We start from the raw sequence: 9,470 nt of genomic DNA, 5'->3' as shown, positions 1-9,470 counted from the left end.
GATGGTTGAATTGCATTGGAGTATTGCACTTACTATCAGGAAAGATACATTTAAAAAGTGATTTTAAAAAAGTTTATATATCGGGGTCTAACTGGGAGGTCTCAAGGTGGGTCAGAATTTGGTCCTGAGACAGAACCATTAGCTCAGCAGGTTGGGCTGGATGGATCACAGAGAGTGACACCAGGGACCTTTGAGGGAAGGGAGTCATAGGCCGGTGAGTGAGCAGTGATGCTGGACGAGTAGATGTCAGCATCCTGGGACCACCTATGGCCTCAGGCCTGGGGTCCCTGCATAATCATTAGGGCCACCATGCGTTGAGTCTAGACCCTCTGCCAGACAGGATCCTAAGCCCCCCATAACATCAGCCCAACAGCCCATTGTGTAGGCAACATGATGCTGCCTGCCTGCCAGAGGAAAGAACAGCCAGCCCTTGTGTACTCCTCCACTGTGCCGGACACTGTTCCAAGAGTGGCACAGCCTTAACCCATTCAGTCCTCATAACAGCCCCATGTGATGACTCCCATCATTGTCCCGTTTACAGATTAGGAAACTGAGGCCTAGAAAGGAAGTTACTTTCCCACTCGCATAGCCAGTAATTGGGTCTGAACTAAGGCAGTGTGGGCCCAGGGTCTCTGTTCTTTTTCTTTTTCATTTTTGACACAGGATCTCCTACTTTCACCCAGGCTGGAGTGCAAGGGCGCAATCATACTGCAGCCTTAACCTCTGGGCTTAAGGGATCCTCCCACCTCAGCCTCCGAGAGTGCTGAGATTACGGGCCTGAGCCACCATGCTCAGCTGTGGGTCTCTTTTCTTAACTACTATGCTTTACTGCCTCTCTAGATGGAATAATAATTATATCATAATTATGTATCTATTAATATAGAAGTATAATAGTATAACAATTTAATAATTATAGTACCAAAATATGCCATTTTAGCACATTGGTTATTTTGAACCGAAGTCAACTGAGAAGAAGCAGATACAAGAAAAACTCTCTGGCCACCCCCTATTTGCCTAAAAGCAGGATATAAATGTGCAAAGGTAGCTCTTCTTCACTCTCTGCCAGGAAGAACAGAAGTTAATCAACATAGACAACTTTGGACCCTTAGCCCAGAGAGGGCAACAGAGGAATCTACAAAACAAACCTGACTCACCCACCCTATCTTTCCTTAGTTTCTCCGTGTATTTACCCTCCCACAACTTGCCTCCCAAGGAGCTCTAAGTCCTTTCACTTTGTCTTGTCACTTCTCTAATAATTTATTGTTCTTTTGTCAAGATGCTGCATAAGCCCAAGTTCTAGCCACTCCTTTCAGTTACTCGTCCCTGAGTATTTCCATGTGTATGCATGATGCACATGTTAATAAACTTCTGCTTTTTTTTCTTGTTAATCTGTCTTTTGTCAGCCTTGTTTACAGGACTCTAGCCAGAAAATCTAGGAGGATGGAAGGAAAAAGAATCTTTTTTTCCCTCCCCTACAATACCACCTCCCATTTGGATCAGGCCTTTCTGTTTATGACACATTCTCCTGTTTTCTCTTGTCATCCTCACAGTGGCTGGTTATGACCATGAGTGCCCTTGGCTCACATTTTGGGAAACAGAGTCCAGAAAGGGAGACACCCACCCATCCACCATCTGAGATGAGGGTGGGATTCCTTCTGGGGTCTCCTGCCTCCAAGTCCAGAGTTGCCCACTCCCACTGGCTGCCCCTGTCTTCTCCTGGTGCATTATTTATGGGCCATTACCCACCTCCTGCAGGCGTCCAGATGCTGCCTGCCAGAGCTGTGACCTCAGTGTCCCCTGGAGAAGATCAATGGCTGCCCCCCAACCCCCTGCCAGCCCTACTCTCTGCTCTCCCCTCCAGCCACTGCCTCTTTGGGTCTCTGCAGGCTCCTGGTGTGTGGCACAGCCTGTCCCCTGTCCCACCCACCAGAACCACCTTGTGAGCACAGCTTCCTCTTTGCCAAGCCAGCTGACGTATTCAGCAGGCTCCCGACTTGCTGAGCAAAGCAAGGGTAGTGGCGAATTCCCAGCTTGCCAGGCCCTCACCCTGACACGTGCAGGGGTGGCATAGGGGGTGTGGATGGTGTGTGTGTGCATGTGGGTGTGTGTCTTGAGAGGAGGGTGTGTGTGTGTGTGTGTGTGTGTGTTGTATGTGGGAGGGAGGTTTAAGCACTCATGGTTGAACCTATTTGCGTTGCCTCTTCTGGGTCTTGTAACTGAAAGTGTAACCAGCAAGGGTCATTTTCTTCTTCCCTGTCACCCAGGGGGGTGGGAAGAGGTGCTTAGATCTAGAGTTAAGGTTGGGAGCAGGGCCCCTGAGGACCCTGGGATCCCATAGCTTTGGAGCTGTGTGACGTTGTGCAAATTGCTGAATCTCTCTGAGCATTATTTTCCTTCTCTTTAACTACATCATTGAATCATGATGAAGATTAAATGAGAGTGCACAGAAAACAGTGAGCACAGAGCCTGAGGGAGAGCAAACACTGAAAATGAGCTTTTTTTTTTTTTTTTTTGGGGACGGAGTCTTGCTTTGTCACCCAGGCTGGAGTGCAGTGGCGCGATCTCCACTCACTGCAAGCTCCGCCTCCCGGGTTCACACCATTCTCCTGCCTCAGCCTCCCGTGTAGCTGGGACTACAGGCGCCCGCCACCACGCCCGGCTCATTTTTTTAAATGTATTTTTAGTAGAGACAGGGTTTCACCGTGTTAGCCAGGATGGTCTCGATCTCCTGACCTCGTGATCCACCTGCCTCGGCCTCTCAAAGTGCTGGGATTACAGGCGTGAGCCACCGCCCGGCCGAAAATGAGCTTTTAATGGTGCATGCGTTTGGATCACAAACTCCTGGAAGAAAGAGCACGAGGAGACGAGTAGCCCAGGGTTCCACAGGCAGAACTCATTGGGTTTTAGGCAGGAGTTGGGTCATCTTCACCTCAGTTTCCATGTCTATAAAATGGGCAATAGTTGAGTCGAGCAGTTGCTTAAAACCATGGCTAACATTATGGAATTCTAGAAAATAAAAGTGAAAACCCCAGGTCATCGCCAAAGTTTCCCCTTCTTGAATTGAACACTTCCCTCCCTTTTCCTCAGATTTGAAGGCATTTGGCAAGTGTTAGCACATAAAGCTGAAGGACAGGCATCTTGGTTTCTCCTCCCTACTTTAAAGCCCCTGGTTGAAGGTCTCAGAATCATCTGGAGACCTTGTGACTCACAAAGCTCCTGAGTCCTGACCCTGGGACCCTGGTTGGTTGGGGACAAGGGTACCAAAGCATCTGTGTCCTTAATAAGTTTCCCGAGTGAGTCCAAAGCAGGTGGCCACTGTGAGAAACTAGAGACCAAGTGCTCTGTTGGGGATTGTCCAGGGGCCCCTGGGAAGAGTCCTGGACTTCCAGAGTCTTGTCTCCAGGCTCCTTCTCCTCCATCCTAAGACCCTGAGAATTAAAGGAACGAGCTTTCCCAGACCTCACCATCTCTCACTTCCTCCTATTGAGCATTGTTGATCTCTGTATTTTGATCAATTTCCAATCACCATAACTGTTCTTGGATCCATGTCAATTGACATTGGTTCTGCAGATGCCTCACCCTGGAGACACAGGTAAGTGAAGCTGGATCTACATCAAAGTCTTCCCCAGACTAGTGAGCACAACTTGAAAAGTCTGCTGTTCGGGTGATGAGACAACTGAGATAACAGTGTGGTCAGTGTCCAGGAAGCCACAAGCCCCAAGTGCCAGCATTTCATCATTGCATCCTGCGCCTGGTTGGGCTAGTGGGTGCCTGGTAAATAGGAGGCAGAGGAGGGGAATAGTACTGCAGCAATAGCTAACTGGTTTACCAGGAGCAACCCCCCACCTTTTATTTTTTCTTAATAGATTCTGGAGGCCGGCTTTGTCTGCTTTAAATCTCATTGTATGGCCGGGTGTGGTGGCTCACGCCTGTAATCCCAGCACTTTGGGAGGCCGAGGCGGGTGGATCACGAGGTCAGGAGGTCAAGACCATTCTGGCTAACATGGTGAAACCCCATCTCTACTAAAAGTACAAAAAATTAGCCGGGCATGGTGGCAGGCGCCTGTAGTCCCAGCTACTTGGGAGGCTGAGGCAGCAGAATGACCTGAAACCGGGAGGTGGAGCTTGCAGTGAGCCGAGATCGCACCACTGTACTTCAGCCTGGGTGACAGAGCGAGACTCCTCCTTAAAAAAAAAAAAAAATCTCGTTGTATGATTTTTTTCCTGTAGTGAATCAGCAAGAGTCTAAGGTCTTAAGTGATTTCAGTGACCTTCACCACATTCAATGCCCTCTTAATCCAGAATCAACTGTGCCCCTTATGAACACACACCTGCCCTTCCTCCATCTCATTCTTCATAGGAACAAGCACGATCAACAGCAAGCCTCAAAGGCTCACCATGGACTGCAAATCCATCTGAAAGGTTCTATATAGTTGCAACTACAATCCCATCAAGTAGGAATTTAGATTATCCCCATTTTACAGATGAGAAAACCAAGGCTTAAGGAAGTTAAGACTTAATTTGCTGACAGTCTTATAGCTGGTCAGTGGTGGAGCAAAGACTTGAGCCTGGATCTCCAAGCCCACACCTTTAACTACTCTGCCAAAGAGCCTTTTCATATTGGTGGAAACACCTGGTTTCATAGGATAGCCCCTCACCCAAGCCCTCTTCTGTACACCCCTTCCCCAGGGCCGCCTTCTAGCTAGCAGTCCTGCAGCCGTTCCCACTTGCAGTGAATGTACTCCATCCCTACTGCCTGGAGTTAATTATCTCAAAAAGACATTTGGAAACTCAGCCTTGCTGAGTCTAATGTGTTCTCTTTTGCTAATTCAATAATCCTGTTTTTCAAATATGAGTGTGTTTTTTAAACTTGTCATTGGACTGATTACTCAGCAGATATTATCTGATCGTTGTTTTCTTCTTTGAACTCATGCTCATACAAGCCCGATGGATTTCAGAGCAGAGACCTGTGATTTATGACTGGGGTGTCTATTCACCAAGGGCAAGGCCTTGGCTCTCTGTATGCTGAGGCTCAGCAATCAGCCAGGACATAAAAGGGCCAGCCTGAAACCCTGAAAAATATAACCTACCAAATCATGGCAGAAAGAAGCAGCTTGAGCTCCTACTGGTGCATTTGGTTCACCAAATGCTAAGAGTGATTATATCCAGGTGGTGGATTTTAAGGGAATTTTTAGTTTCTTCTTTATACTTATCTGTTTTATTTTCCACTGTTTTTAGTTGACAAAGTGTGTATAATTTTAATGACAAAATAAGAATACATTTATTGTGATTAAGGCGGGCGTAGTAGCTCATGCCTGTAATCCCAGCACTTTGGGAGGTCAAGGCAGGCAGATTACTTGAGGTCAGGAGTTTGACACCAGCCTGGCCAAAATGGTGAAACCCTGTCTCAACTAAAAATACAAAAAAAAAATTAGCCTGGTATTGTGGTGAGCACCTGTAATTCAAGCTACTCAGGAGGCTGAGGCAGGAGAATCACTTGAACCTGGGAGGCGGAGGTTACAGTGAGCCCAGATAGCGCCACTGCACTTCAGCCTGGGTGACAGAGAGAGACTTCGTCTCAACCACCACCACCACCACCACACACACCAAAAAAACATTTATTGTGATTAAAAATAAAGTTAATTCAAAAAGATAAATGTGATCCTCTAGGCAAAGCCTCAGGTGAGTCTGGCTTTTATGAACTTGTTAAAGCCGCTCCCAGAAGCAGACCCCTCTGAAAATGAGCAGAACTCGATGCGAAAAGAGAAAACAAGACCAAGGCTATTAATTATGTTCACATATTTCTAAAAACAGAATGAAACTTGAGCTTTTAAAATGTAGACTTTATCGTTTGTTAAATCTTAGATGTCACTTTTGTTTACCCTCAGGCATGACTTACATAACTTTGCAAGTAGACTGTAGGGTGGATCTGTTTGTGTGTTTTTCATTCGACAAACATGGATTGAGCTTCGCCCTATACAAGTCAGTATTCTAGGCTTAAAGGATTCGAGAAGGAATGAGGATGGAGCCTCAGGATTGAGCACCTCCTAGTCTAGCGGGAGACAGTTATGCAAACAGTTACACAATTTGACAAGTGCTGTAGGAGTGCAATGGGGAAGCCCAAAAGAGGCGATCTTCGCTCTGCCTGAAGAACTCAAGGAAGGCTTCACAGAGGAGGTGACTCACACTTAGAATAGGAGTTTTCCAGGTAGAGAAGGTGGGGAAGACATTCTGGGCAAAGGGAAGAAGATATGCAAAATTACCTGGGGATGATGGTGATAGGAAAAGCTTGTATCCATGAAATAGCAAGTTGCTGGTTGTGACTACAATTTAGAGTGTATAGTATATGCATTTGTAGATGTTGGTTGGATGGTTAGGAACCTTGAATGATGGACTAAGAGGTTAACTTGAAGATAGGGAGCTATTAAAAGGTTTTAAGCAGTGGAATGGCATGATCAGATTTGCCTTCTAGAATGGCTGCTCAATGGATACATCAATGAAGGTCCACCTGGGAGACAGAAATCACATCATTTATTTGGACAGAGGGAATTTAATGTAAAGAATTATGAAGTAGGTCAATCTATCCATCCATCCCCCATCTGTCACATGTCATTCATTAAAGCTCACTATTTTTTCAGTTCTTTTTTTACTTTTATAAATTTAAGGGTCCAATTGCAATTTTGTTACATATATAGTGTGTACAGTGGTGACGTCTTGGCTTTTAGTGTATTCATCACTCGAATAACGTACCAGTTATTGTACCCATTTTTTCATTTAATATGAACTTTACAAATAAATGCAAAAACCTTAAATATACATTTGCTAAGTTTTGACAGATGCGTACACCTGTCTAACTAAACTTTCTATTGAAATATGAGACATTACCATCACCTGAAAAAGATCCTTCATGCCCATTCACAGGCAATCCCTGCTTTCACAGAGACCACAACCACGATTCTAGTTTTTTCCACCATAAAGTGGTTTAGTTGAGGTTTCTCAGCCTCAGCACTGCTGACATTGTGGCCCAAATAATTATTGGTTGTTGGGAATTGTCCTGTATGTTATTTAGCCTATACTAGAACTTCATACAAATGGAAGCCAAACTTTTTCGTTTGGCTTTTTTCACTTAATGTAATGTTGATGAGATTCTTCTATGTTGTTTTGTATACCGCTGGTTGTTCCTTTTTTTTTTTTGAGATGGAGTCTGGCTTTGTCGCCCAGGCTGGAGTGCAGTGGCACGAACTCGACTCACCGCAAGTTCCACCTCCTGGGTTTATGCCATTCTCCTGCCTCAGCCTCCTGAGTAGCTGGGACTACAGGCGCCTGCCACCACGCTCAGGTAATTTTTTTTTTTTTTGTAGTTTTTAGTAGAGACGGGGTTTCACCATGTTAGCCAGGATGGTCTCGGTCTCCTGACCTTGTGATCCGCCCGCCTCGGCCTCCCAAAGTGCTGGGATTACAGGCATGAGCCATCGCGCCCAGCCTGTCAGTCTTTTTAATTTAGCTTTTCTGGTGAAAGTAACATAGTTTTTATTGTGGTTTAAATGTGCCTTTCCCTGATGAGTAATGATGTTGAACTCTTTTGCCATTCATAGATCTTCCTTTGTGAGTCCTTTGTTCAAATATTTTCCTCATTTTTTACCGGATTTCTTGAGATAGGGTCTCACTCTGTCATCTAGGCTGGAGTGCAGTGGCATGAACTCGGCTCACTGCAGCCTCTGCCTCCTGGCATCAAGCAATTCTCCCACCTCAGCCTCCTTAGTAGCTGGGACTACAGGCACACACCACCACACCTCGCCAATTTTTGTATTTTTTGGCAGAAACAGGGTTTCACTATGTTGGCCAGGTTGGTCTTGAACTCCTGGTCTCAAGTGATCCGCCTGCCTTGGCCTTCCAAAGTGCTGGGATTACAGGCATGAGCCACTGTGCTGAATAAAGAGCCTTTTAAGTTTTTAAAGCCTTTTACATTTTATGATTAAGCCTTTGATCCATACATGCCACTTGTTTTTTTTCCTAGACAAGGTCTCTCTTTATTGCCCAGGGTGGAGTGCAATGGCGCAATCATGGCTCAGTGTAACCTCAACCTCCTAAGCTCAAGCAATCCTCCCATCTCAGCTTCCTGAGTAGCTGGGACTACAGGTACGTGCCACATACCAACTAATTTTTAAATTTTTTCGTAGAGATATGGGCTCGCTATATTGCCCAGGCTGGTCTTAAACTCCTGGGCTTAAATGATCCTCCCACTTCAGCCTCCCAAAGTGTTGGGATGACAGGCGTGAGACACAGTGCCTGGCCCATATATTCCACTTTCTATGTCCCTCTTGGTTTGAGCCAGATCCAAGAGCACAGGGGCTTCTGAGTCAGGCATTTAGGTGGTGTCTTAGCCAATTTTCTGTTGCTATAACTAAATACCACAGACTGGGTAACTGATAAAGAATAGAGTTTACTTTAGTTCATGGTTCTAGAGGTTGGGAAATCCAAGGGCATGATGGCAGCTTCTGGTGAGGGCTTTGGTACTGCATCATAACATGGCAGAAAAGCGAAGGGCAAGAGAGCATGTGTGAAAGAACTCGCAAGAGCTAGCCAGGCTCATTTTACAACAATCCACTCTTGGGAGAATTAACTCACTCCTGCAATAAAGGCATTAATCTATTCATGATTCATGTGGGCTCCACCCTCATGACCCAATCCCCTCCCAAAGGCCCCACCTCTTAATATTATTACATTGGCAATTAAGTTTCCAACACATGAACTTTCGGGGGATGCATCCAAACCATAGCAGGAAGCATCCATCCTCCCCTCACCCCTGCTGAGCCTCAGAGCTACACAGGTGGCTGTGTCAGGATGTCCTCATGCTGGAGAGACATGAGCATTCACCTGAGTCATCAAGCTGCAGTTATGTGTCCACTCTGAAGGGACAGAGAATTGGTCTGCTCACCATTGACCATCAAACCCAGTTTCTGGCTTCCAGGTCTGGTAAAAAACTAGCTTTTGTCCTAGTCCTTATTAGACCTTGAGAAAGTCTCAGCCCTTATGGAGCTCCCTGATCTGTAAAAGGAGAGATCTTTGACATGAGGCAGCTCAGCCTAGCAATGAATCGATTAATCGTGAGGCTGTGGGTTCAGACTTCCTGCCTGGTTCAAATCCTGCTCTGTCTCTGCACCCAGTGCAAATGAACCCATCTTTGTGCTTTGGTTTCCCCATCAGCGAAGTGGGATTAACGACAGGGTCAACTTCGGAGATAAGACTCATATAGCTCTGGCTCACAGCACTCAACAGTTTCTAGCTGGTTCTCTTGCCTGCAGCATGTCCCTCGAATGAACACAACAGCCCTGGGTGGTCAAAACTCTCATTGGCCTCATTGTACAAGTGAGAAAATCCAAGGTTGAGAACATTAGGGACTTATCCAAAGTCCTAAGTCTTAAAAGTGGCAAAGCTGGGATTGAACTTCAAAGGTTGCAAAGCTCTTG

This window comes from Theropithecus gelada, chromosome 20 (assembly GCF_003255815.1).
Source record: "Theropithecus gelada isolate Dixy chromosome 20, Tgel_1.0, whole genome shotgun sequence".
Taxonomy (NCBI): Eukaryota; Metazoa; Chordata; class Mammalia; order Primates; family Cercopithecidae; genus Theropithecus; species Theropithecus gelada.
The sequence above is the reverse complement of the archived record's forward strand: the minus strand, read 5'-3'. Positions refer to the sequence as shown.